Below are 12578 nucleotides of genomic sequence, written 5' to 3' on the forward strand. Positions count from 1 at the left end.
TGGCCCTGGAACCTCCTGGCTCCAGCATCTCAGAAAACCCTAGGTACCGTCGCCTGGTCCCCGGGCAGCCAGCAGGCGCCCCGCTCCCACGATGCCCCCACAGACTGGGTTGCACGGGAAGCGCCACCCCTTCCCTCTTCCGCGCCTGGGCTGGGAAAGCCGAGGCTTTGTGTGTGTGTGAGTGTGAGTGTGACAGCTCCCGGAGCGCGCGAGCCTCCCCGAGCTCACACACCCCCTTCCACCAGCCCGCCCGGCCGCGCCGGGTCCCCGGTGTGTGCGCCGCTGGTGGGCGGCGAGCCGGTCCACCAGGCCCCGGGTCGCCCGGCCTCGGCCGGCAGGGAATGACATCCACGCCCCCGTTCGCAGCCGCAGGAGTGCCGGGGAGGGGGAAAAGCGGCGACCGGCGCCGAGAGGGCGGGGAGGGCGGAGAGGGGGCGTGTGGGGAGGGGGACGGAGAAGCCGGGGCCCGGGGGGAGGGAGGCGAAGAGCCTCCAAGGACTGGGTGGCACTCGCGACCCCCCTGCCCCCAACTTTGCGAGCCGCGGACCGGGAAGGGGGGGGGCAGGGAGGCCGGCGACTCGGCAGGAAGTTCCCCGGACCGCACTGAGCATGCTCTCGGGGAGTGTGCGCGCGGGTGCGGGCTCTCGGCTCCCGCGGCCGCCCGGGCGACCCCCGCCGCCGTCCAGCCACGTCGTCGTCTCCGGGGGCTGGGGGTGCCGGGGACTGGAGGGGCCTCCCCCCCGGCCCGGAGCGTCAGCCCGGCCTCCGTCCAGCCGCTCTCCCCCCTCTCCTCCTCTTGTGGCGGCGGGGGAGGTGGGGGGGGGTCCCCGGGCGCGCCCGCCCTTCGCGCGCGGGGTCCTCGCCCCCGCCCCCGTCCCCGGGAGCCCAGCCTGGCCCACACCCGCGGCGCGACTCCCGGGACTCCATCTTCCAATCCTCCCCGCCGTCCGCGCCCCCGGAGCCGCCTCTCCACAGTTCTCAGGCGGGCGCCACCCCCCCCATCCCCACGCCGTCCCCGGGAGGAGCGGCCCCGGGCAGGTGGGAGCTGGCGGGGCGCGCGCCCCGGGTCCCGCGGAGCCACGGCGGCCAGGGCACCCACGCAGCCCCCCGGCTGCAGCACTGCGAGTGCGGGATCCCCAGAGTCCCCGCGTCCCCGCGTCCCCACGGCGGGCACCTCCGGGGCGGTGTGCGGGGGGTGGCCCCGAACCCCCAGATCTTACCTCCGCGCTCGCTCGGGCGGCGACAGCAGCAGCCGCCGCCTCAGCAGCAGCCAGGATGGCTCGCCGGCCGCCGTGCTCGCGGAGCCCGAGGCGCGTCCGCGCGCGAGGTCGGCGGCGCCCGGAGCCCGCGGCGCGGCTACCTGGGCAGAATCGCGCCCGGAGCCCGGGGCCGGGGCCGCCGCCGCTGCCGCGGGAGCCGCAGGGCCGCCGCCGAGCGGGCCGCGGCAGGGACGGTCTGCAAACTCTCAGCCCTGGCGGGGCCGCGCACGGCGCGTCCACACTCTACCCAGACGCAGGAGAGCCGCTCCTCCCGGGTCCGGTAAGATCACGGCGGGAGAGGAGGTGGTGGGTAGGGCGGGGGTGGGGAGAGGGGAATCGGGTCGCAATTTCTCCCAACGCTCTCCTACCCGACCTTCTCCAACTTCTCTTGGCTACTGCGCTCGCGGCTCCCGGAGGCAGGGACGTTCGGCAAACTCCCCGCCCTTCCCCGCCGAGCGCTCAGCCAATTCGGAACGCCCCCAGCTTCTCAGGGGCTGTCGGTAAATTCTCAACTCGGTCGAAGAGCACTTCGCCTTAGCCTCTCAGTTCCGCAGCCCACAGGGAGACGCGAGCCAGCCGCGGGGTTCGCCTGCGGCCCCGTAAATAATGTACCAGGTCGGAGGCAGGCAGTGTTTAATTGCTGATGAAGGACGATACCATCTCTTGTGTGATGGTCAAGTCTCTAATGACCAGAGGGACCTTCCAGCCGTGAAGTCTGTGGACTCAACTATGAAAGGCTTCCTTAGCAAGTGCTCTGGCTAGAATGCCTTGTGAAACCTTGCCGTGTCGTTTGGTTTACCAAGCCATTGGATCATCGAAATTCAGCTGTTTTATCTATAAGTATAATATATACTACCTCCTGGGGTTATTGTAAAGATGAAATCGTCGTATTCAGCAATAACTGATACCTATCAGAAACACAACGAGTGAATTGGGCTTCTTCCTAGGCCTTGCTCTCAGCCTCCGGATTTTAGGAAACTGAATATTGTACTGTTAATTTTTTTTAAATAAGTAAGAAAAGAATATTTCACATCCCATGCCTTGAAGGTGCCACGAAGAACGTTGAGTGGCATGAAATATTAAATCCAACCAATTCTCAGGAGAGAATGCCATATATTGTCTTTGCCAAGTATTATGGATTGTGGTTAAGTACTCTCTGGATTAGACTAGTGAATTACCTTGGAGTGAAAACACAAAGTCTGTAACTCCAACAAGCTCCATGCCCTGCAACCAATCACAGGGTTCACACATTCAAATGTCCCTGACCTTACATGCAGTATTGTGCTACCTTCATCCCTGACTGTCATCCCTGACTAAAATCACCCTACCCTGTTGCCTACCCTCTCTAGCAAAGTCATTTTTAAAATCTGAGGATAGGCTGGAAGTTTGGCCTGGTGGTAGAGCATTTGCCTACCATGCATGAAGCCCCTGGGTTCAATTCCCCTGTATCACATACACAAAAAAAGTCAAAAGTGCAGTGGCTCAAGTGGTAGAGCTGTAGCCTTAAGAAAGCCCAAGGACAGTGCTCAGGCCCTCTGTTCAAGCCCCAGAACTGGGAAAAAAAAATGATAGAATTTGTAAATTCCATAAAGAATTTAGTTTGTCTTCCTCATTTTGTGAGTTGTCAGGATCATGACTGACTCCAGACAATCTCCTAGCTTCAGGATCTTAGTAGAACATGTCTGTGGCTTCTCTGACATCAAATGAGCCTGGGACCTAAGCATCTGAAATCAGTCTTATCTTTAACCTCAACCTGGAGTTAATAGCCCAAATGCCTCCTGACCAAAGGAGTCCCCAAACATCAGCAGATTGGATCCTCTGCTGTCAGAACCCATCCGGGTTCTGGGACCACAAGGAAATCTGGGAGAGTATAATATTACCCTTCTAAGAAAAGACTTCATGTGGCACACCCCCCATCCTGAAGATGTAGAGGCATGTATTTCCCTCAGTCCCTTAGAAGAAAATCTTTCTCTCCTCCAGCAGCAGGAGGGAAATAGAAGAATGGTGACATCTGGTGGCCAGGACTTTCTGTGCCGGATATGGATCATAACAGATTTTAATCATAATAGATTCACTTTGAAGCCAAGTTCCCAGGAGTGGTTACTAAACTTTTCAGTCTGGTGACCTAAAGACTACTGAAAGACACCAATCATTTAAACTGTATTGATCCACTGGTGTAGAGGAAGTTACGGATAGTTATTTCTGTGTTGTTGTTGTTGTTGTTGTTGTTGTTCTTGTTGTTCTTGTTGTTGTACTAGGATTAAACTCAGGGCCTGGGCTCTGTCTCTTAGCTTTTTTGCTCAGGGCTCTACCACTTGAGTCACAGCTCCCCTTCTGACTTTCTGGTGGTTAATTGGAGATAACAGTGTCACAGACTTTCCTGCCTAGACTGGCTTCAAGCCATGACCTTATCCTCCTGAGTAGCTAAGATTAAAAAGTGAACCACCAGTGCCCAGCTATTCTAAGATTTTTTTAACCAAGAAAATGCATGTATGTATAGAAACAAAGTATAAGGGTCACGTGTATATACAGATATGCATTTTTGTATTGTGTGCTCAGCTTATTTATATAAATAATATATACTTTCCTGCTTTTGAATTAATAGTACGACTATTTTTTCTCAGAGTAAAGATTTTAATACATTGTACTAATATTTGTGAGTAGACACTGCCTGGTAGGCAGAAAGATGTTCCCTAGGATGGAGTTAACTATCTTATCATGACCTCTCAAGTGAAAGCTCACTACAGATGCTGGAAGAAGATAACACAGTGGCATTTTAATATTGAGAGTATTGCATGTTTATGCGTGAGCCGCTGATAGGCAAGCTCATTCATACTGGAGAAGGGAGATTCCTTTGTAACATTTCCATCACTTATGAACAATAAGTACTAGATGAAAAGAAGAGTGTTTGGAATTATGTCATTACATTACTTTGGTGTCTTCTTGTATTGTTAGATTGCTAAGCCTGCTCTACAGGATTGGCCCATGTCTGTTTGTGTAATTGTCCCAGGTACCATGTGTTAGAAAATTGCCCAGTTTTAAGTACAGAAAACACATGTTTGTCAACACAATCAAGTCCATTGTGCCCCATAATCTCTCTGGGTATTCTTTTAATTTTTACGACAGCCTATGAGGTAGATATTACTATATTCCTCTTTGAAAAATACAGAAATCTTGGAAAGTTAAATATTATACATTCTCCAACAAGTATTATTGATTTATAAAGGTCAGAACCAGGATTGAATCTGAAACCTGCCTGACAACAAAGCCCAGAATCTTCTTCGACACTATATTACCCACTTCAGACAACCAAGAAGAAATGAAAATCCAGATAGTATTCTATCAAATACCTGAAATACTAAAGAAGATATTTAAGGTACTATACATACCACATTAATTCGCCCATTCAAACTGTATGCAAATTGTTACAGATGTTCAATTATACTTGTCAACTTGATCAATCTGGGCCCCATGTGAGTTAATCTCAGTTCAGGATTATGTGAAACAAACCCATGACTGTTTTGTTTCTTGCCAAGATCTGTCTTCAGTGACTGGAGGAATTATCCATTATGTAATGCTGGTGGAAGCCAAAGCCTCTCATGGTCAAGGTGGTGGCATTGGCACCCTATGACTGACCCAGGGTGTGCTAATGTGAGCTATGATGCCTGGCAAATACTGGGAAATATGGTAAGTATCTTTACCCTACCTGTTCAATGACATGCTTTTAGCAGTTATTTCCAGATGCATGTTTCTGAACCTGACTCTCCACCTTTTCTTTAAAGAAACCTTTCTTATTAAATTAGTCTTAGTGAATTTCTGTTTGTAGTTAGATAGCTAGAGCAATACAAAATCCAAATTAAAACCAAGAGGTATAATGTCTGTAGAAAGCGAAAGGTTATCTAGTGTGGGCTCTCTAGTTTGATTAAGGCTGACGGTTGAAAACAATGAGTTTAAAGGTTTGATTAAGTTCTGGACTGGGAATATAGATTGTGGTAGCGATCATGCAAGACTAGGTTTATTAAGTTATAAACTGTATGCATCAAGAATGTAAGTATCCATCAAAATCAAGTATTAAGGAGACAAATCAATAGCTAAGGAGTATAGAAGTGTGAGAGTAAGATGGATGCTTTAATGGAGTTAATTGAAAAAAAAAGAACAATGGAGTTAAATGTCTTAAATTCTCAGGACAAAGTACATATAGAATATGAATTTTCTGACTTCTACAATTAACACACAACATGTATCCACATACACACACAACTAACAACAATAAAGACAGCAAAATGTGATATAATTTTAGCAGCTAGCATCCAAAGATATATGAAAACCACAAAAGGAACTTTTCTCTAGTGACTTACTGACTTACAAAGTCACCTTTGTTCACAAGTTAAAAACTCTTATTTGACATCAAAATCATTGATTAGAACAGAATAGAATCTTTTTTTTTTTTTGCCAGTCCTGGGCTTGAGCTCAGGGCCTGAGCACTGTCCTTGAACTTTCTCAAGGCTAGAGCTCTACCACTTGAGCCTCAGCACCACTTCTGGCTTTTTGCTATGTATGTGGTACCAAGGAATCGAACCCGGGTCTTCATGCATGCTAGGCAAACACTCTACCACTAAGCCAAACTCCCAGCCCCAGAACAGAATCTTGAGGACTGAATGGAGAGTCATCAGAGAATTCAAATGAATTAATGCACTCCATAAGCCGCAAACTTTACAATGGCTTTGCTTGCTAAAAGAAAGGAACAAGGCAGCTCTTGTTACGTTCATTAAGATCCTGGAATGACTTGGATTGTATGTATTGCCTTGAAACCTCACACTTCATACCAAATCCTCACTTTCTTTCTCTCCCTGCTGAGTAAGGCCCCAGCATGCCTCAAAGGCCATCGAAGAGAAAAATTTCAAAGGAAAGAGACTTACCCATTGCAGGTGTTGGGAGATCTTGCTAATTTGCAAAAGCAAAAACTCAAAAACACATATGGAGACTGATACTGAGAATGCCAGATCAAGGAAAGAAAACCAGCTTTAGATTGGGCTAAAATTATTGAGATGGAGGAGTTTCCAAAGCTTCTAGACTCAATGTGCTCAACTTGAGCAGTTGGGTGTAGTGTTAATCATCTGCTCTGTTGGCTGCTAAAATCTAGACTCATGGGGGCTGGTGTAAATAATAGTGCTAGCTGGTACACATGCAGATCTTACAGCCAAGCACTATTTAAAGTACTTTCCTACATTAAGTTATTGAAGCCTAATAATAAACTTATGAGATGTGTACTGTCATCCCCTTTTACAAAAGATGAAATCAAAGCACAGAGAAGTGCAACCATTCTGGCATGTGGCCTATAAATAGTCCAAGTGGGATTCAAATTGGATGGATTGGTTCTAGTTTTTGAGCTTTTAAGATCTATGTGAAAGATTGTTTTCTATACAAAAGTGAGATGCCGCAAGTACTTTGGTATTATGTAGATAAAGGAATCCAGGAATTTAGGGAGATGATTTAATAGATTTTTTTTTTTCGAGTGTGGTCTACTTAAGTGTCTCAAAACCATTCCCCTAAGATGGGGGAAATGGCAGTGCGTTTCGGGAACACTTCACTGGTTTCTCTCTGAACGCCAAGCTTAAGTTCCTACATTCACTCTGACAGAGCTTCAGCCTTTTGAGTGAAAGAGAATGGATACTTGCAGCATACACAATAAGATGACCATCCTAAAGCCATCTCCAGTCGGTTTTCCTCTGCAGCTACATTCCTCTATAGACCAAACAGTCTGATAGTGGGTGTCTCAGCTCCTTACTCTGCTAGTGCTGGGAGGTAGGGGAGGAGCATGGGATTCAGTTCTGGCCAGTGAGATTGAAGGAAAAATATGAGGAGGAGTTCTGAGAAAGATCCTGTGTATTGATGTGTCTGTATGGTTATTGTGAATGTTTGCTCCCTCTTTGTTTACTGTGAGTACTAGGGATCAAACCTAGAGTCTAGGGGGTGAAGTTCTCTATCACTAGGTTACATCTCTCATTCTTGCTTTCTTTTTAAGAGGAATTTAAGGTGTTAGAGTCTTACCATGGATACCTTAGGTATCATGCCTTCCAACAAAGTCATGAAGCCTGGATCCATAGTAGCCATCAGTCAAATCTGCAGCATAAACCTAAACTAAAAAGCCACGTGAATGATGAAGCTCAGAAAGATGAAAAGACCCAGGTTCTTTGAAGAGCCATTCTCAGGCTGCTTATTAGATGAGGGAAACAAATTCCACTGTGTTACAGAATTGCTGATTAACATCTATATACTAAAACATTTCTAAATGATAACATAATTCTGAGAAAGAACTCCAGGTGACATCTCTGACATAAATGATGTGTATTTCTTCTGGCCATCAGAAGAAATCCCAACATGGCCCATGTCCTTACCCTGTGTTTTGTGAGAATTTTGAATGGGATCCAAATATAGATATACATAATTTAGAGTGATACAGTTTTAAAAATCCTTTTCTCCATTTTGATTGAACGGTCCAGCTGCTGCTGAGCTCCTTGCTCCATAGGCCAGAAGACTCCTTTCTCTCCTCCTCCTGCTTTCCTGCTGTTTAAATCTCCATAATATAGTCTCCCTGGGTTCTCACCAGCAAAGATGAATAAGTGCTTTTTCTTTAATATATATTTCATTGTTGATGATTGTTTTAATTGTACAACTTTATGAGGTGACATGATAAGTTGGTATGCATATATGAAGCCATCAAACTAGTTAACATTTCATTTCTTACATATTTTCTAAAAAGCTTTGATGAGCATAAAATAGTTATACATATTTATGGGATACACTGTGACATTTCAATACATGAATACAATAGGTAGCAATCAAATCGGGATAATGAACATTCTTCTTCCTTATCATTTCTTTGTGTTTGAAGCTTTGAAGACCGTTTCTTCTTCATAAAATATGTAAAGGTTACTATGAGCTCTAAGTGCCAATGCTGTAAAACACCAGAAATTATTATTTCTATAGAACTTTATTTGGAAACACACAACCCCCCATTTCCTTCCACCTTTTCTAACCTCTAATAATAACTCCTATATATCCAAATACTTGTATGTGACTCAGTCACTTAATGAAGTACTTATAAATGGCAAAAGTCTCTTTGGTGACTCCTAAAACTCACATTAAAATTATGTTCTATTCTGTATCATTTTAATTTTTAAACTGTTTATAAGTTATTCATAAGGAACAGTTCTGTGTTTAAATCCTATTATTCACTATAATTTTTAAAGTGAAGTTACTTCCTTGAGTCTGTACCCAGCTGTTTTAGAAGTTCAAAGCCAGCTAGGCAGAAAAGTCCCTGAGACTTTTCAAACTAATAACTAAAATATAGTCTATAGGAGTGGTTCAAGTGCAAGAGCATTAGCTGAGTTAAGTAATCCAAGTTTGAGGCTTTGAGTTTAAACCTTACTAGTGCATGTTCTCTCCCTCTCTCTCTCTCTCTCTCTCTCTCTCTCTCTCTCTCTCTCTCTCTCTCTCTCTGCAATCACTGACACATAAATTTAAGAACAAAATTAAAATTAAGCTGTGAGTTTGTATGTCATAGATACATGTCTATATATCAATATGTCTATAGAATATATATCCCATCATAGATTTATATGTCTATATAGTTATAGTTATGTCTCCAAGTTCATGTTAATGACCTTGAGTTAGCCAGGTCTTGAGTCACTGTTCTTGTACTATTTGGATCTAATATCTGCATGTCAAGGAGACCATGCGCCTTTAGTTCCTTGGTCTTGGCTTATCTCACTCAACATGATTTGCTCTAGTTTCATCCACTTCCCATCGAATGCCATTATTTTATCTTGTCTGGTGACTATGTAGAATTCCATTATATATATGTACCACATTTTTTGTATCCATACATCTGTAGTATGGCATCTGAATTGTTTCCATGACTTGGCTATGCAGCAATGAACATAGCTGAGCAGGTGTCCTTATCATATCCTGGGTTATGATGCCCAGGGTAGATGCCCAGGAGTGGTATGGCTGGATCGTAGGGAAGGTCTATTTTTAGTTTTTTCAGGAACCTCCAAACTACCTTCCAGAGTGGCTGTACTAGTTTACATTCCCACCAGCAGTGCAGTAGGGTTCCTCTGCAGCATTTGTCGTTGTCTGAGTTCAGAATGTTGACCATTCCAATTGGGGTAAGGTGGTATTTAGGGTTGTTTTTATTTGCATTTCTTTTATGACCATGGATGATGAGCATTTTCTCATGTTTCTTTGCCATTTTTACCTCTTTTTCTGATAAGTCTTTCTTTGGTTCCCTTGCCAATTTATCGAGTGATTTGCTCCGGGGATGGGGCGGGGGACAAGGATTAGTTTCTTGAGTTCCCTGTAGATACTGGATATCAAGCATTTGTCTGATGTATTATTGGTAAATACCTTTTCCCAGTTGGTTGGCTGTCTATGAAAAGCATAATTTTTATCTCCTCTCTCTCCCTTTTGGTCTCAGATGGCAACGTGTTCATCGTGATACGAACAAGAACTGTGTAGATTATCCAAGCATGTTTATAGGGTTTCATACTACGGAGGCCTTGTCTCTACAGATCTTTCATGGATCAACCTAAGAGATTGCTGAAAGTCCTGTGTGTGACAGAATGCTGTGACATTTTGCTTCTTCCTAGTCTCTAGCAAAAGATTGTCTAGCCACATTCTTTCCAGAGCACATTTTCTTTCCAGAGCAAAATTTCTTGACAGCAAATATCCTAATGTATTCTCTTGCTCTCGCTCTCACGCTCGCTCTCCCTCTCCCTCTCTCTCTCTCTCTCTCTCTCTCTCTCTCTCTCTCTCTCTCTCTCTCTCTCTCTCTCTCTCTCTCTCTCTCTCTCTCTCTCTCTCTCTCTCCCCCCCCCTTTCAAAATATAGGTCGATTATCTCCAGACTCATTAAGTCCTTGTTCCTTTTGTTGAATTGTCCTTTCCTCAGTTCATCTCATTTGTATCATATTTATTCTATAAAATAAATAAAATCAAGTTGCACATGCAACACTGTACTTGAAACTCTCTTCAGATAAGTATTCAAGTACATTTTGACAAGTTTTTCTTTCCACAGAAACATAGAAGACATTGAGGGGGATGGGGGAAGGACAGAAAGTGGGACAAAAGTATGAGAAGGGATATCAATGTTCAACAAACAATGTACCCGCTACCTGACAAATGTAACTGTAACCCTTCTATCATTACCCTGACAATAAAATACAATAAAAAAAACAAAGAAGACAAATTCACCTAGAATGTATGCTACGGTATGACAGGATACCTTTTCTTCTACTTTCTACTGATATATTACTTATTCCCTCCTGAGTCCTCATCAACAGGATCTTAACTTTCATCATTCTACTCCATCCATTCAAGGCAAGGCAAGCTTTTCTATCATGCTGCTTAAACTTCTTTTAAAGTCACTACTACATTTGTTACCCTAGCACTTCATAATATGAAAACAAATCTATGTGAGTTTTTTTTAATGTTGTAACAAATCACCACCAATTTAGTGGCTTAAAACCACACACATTTATTCTTTTGCTGCTCAGAGGTTAGAAGTATGAAATCCAGGGGCTGGATTTCTTGAGGAAATTGTTTCCTTGCTTTACTGTTTTCTGGTGCCTGTTCTCAGTCCTTGGCTCAAGGTTCACACTTCTCTTCTCTGTGCTTCAGTATTCAGGTATGCTGTTTCTAACTTTAACATGAAACTTCCTCTTATAATTATCCCTTTGGTTACATTGGGTTCTCCTAGAATATCCAGTATAATCTCTCCACATCAATATTTTATATTTAATCTTATTTACAAAGTTTCTTTCTTTCTTTTTTTTTTTTAGCTTTCCAGTGTAGTATTTACAGATTCCAGGAATTAGACTATTCAGGAATGCCATTTGCCCTATCTCAGGCTCCAATTACCTCTTCCCCCTCTCAGAGTCAATGCAGTTTTATGATTTTGTGGCTTTGGTGTGGCACTCTTGGATTCTGGTCTTGGCCTTGTGATTTGCTTTGCTTAAATAACAAAGGAGGCTCCCATCAGTGTCCCTATGAAATGCTGAGGGTATAGAGAGCAAAGTTGCCTCAGCTAATCCTAGTTCAGAGCAAAGCTCCAGCATTTTTGCAGACAGAAGAATAAGACCAGGTAAGAGCACCTAACCTAAGCTGTGTGAGAAAGAAACACATTACCTAATCTCTTGGCATTAGGGTAATTATCTCATCCGCACAATGACTTTAAGGCCTACTAGACAACTACTAATGTCCATTTAATTGTTCAAAACACCCAACGACATGTAAATTTACACACATAAACAGATATTTTATTTTATATTGTATAAGACTTTATTTTTGTAGTGCTTATAAAGACTGCTTCTTAAGAAAATCTCATTTTGAGCCAGGCGAGGTGGCTCACACCTGAAATCCTAGCTACTCAGGCGGCTGAGATCTGAGGATCTTGGTTCAAAGCCAGCCCAGGCACATGAGATGCTTAAAGCCAGCCCAGGCACATGAGATGCTTATCTCCAATTACTCACTAGAAAACGGGAAGTAGGGCTGTGGCTTTCAGGGTAGGGTGTAGCCTTGAGCAGAACAGCTATGGAACAGTGCCCAGGCCAAGAGTTCAAGCCCTACGAACCCCCCCCCCACAAATATATATTTTATATATATATATATATATATATATAATTTGGATGAAGTAACCTTTTCCTGAACTACAGAAAAAAAAAATTCCAAAGGCAGTAATTTAAAGGAACCACCTTTCTTGGAATACCATCAACAGAAGATGAGATTATGATGGACCATATTTGTTGAAACACCTTCAAGTTCTACAGAGAATAAGCAAGTCAACTTTTCCCCTGATTTTCAAAACTTGTAATTTAGAAAAGGGCTCTAAAATCTGAGTCTTGGATAACTGTTTCAGCAGTTTCTTAATTGGTGTGCTCTTGTGCAAGTGTAGTAATTGTAGTACTGAAAGCTGATGGTGTGCATTTCTCCCAAACTCAGGTTCACTGTGGTTTGGTGACATCAGGCTGATAGATGCTAGCTAGCCTTGTTGGGAATATTTCCACTACAAAGTGGTGATCCAGTTATATAGATGTACACATGGGCTGAACCAGAAACCTATTTCTTATACCAGGTGATGGCCTGAAGCTCTGAGAGTCATCTGAATGATTGAGTAAACTTCATTCTAGGCTCACTCAAAATATTTAGGATAATCTCTCCCCATCAATATTCTCCATTTAATCATATCTATAATAGTATCAATCTATTTGTATAACAGATTGTTACACAATAATAATAGAAACAACCTATTTGCTTAAAA

At 44.0% G+C, this 12578-nt stretch overlaps 1 long non-coding RNA gene across 1 annotated transcript; it reads left to right on the top strand.

Annotated features, from left to right (window-relative positions):
- Positions 1-1466: 1466 nt before the first annotated feature.
- On the top strand, positions 1467-4940 carry LOC150056461 (uncharacterized). The gene is made up of 3 exons (XR_016537331.1): positions 1467-1539; positions 4486-4635; positions 4796-4940. It is a non-coding gene; the product is annotated as an uncharacterized LOC150056461 (long non-coding RNA).
- The last annotated feature ends 7638 nt before the right edge of the window (positions 4941-12578 follow it).

This window comes from Megascapheus bottae, chromosome 12 (assembly GCF_031878675.1).
Source record: "Megascapheus bottae isolate mThoBot1 chromosome 12, mThoBot2.hap1, whole genome shotgun sequence".
Lineage (NCBI taxonomy): Eukaryota > Metazoa > Chordata > Mammalia > Rodentia > Geomyidae > Megascapheus > Megascapheus bottae.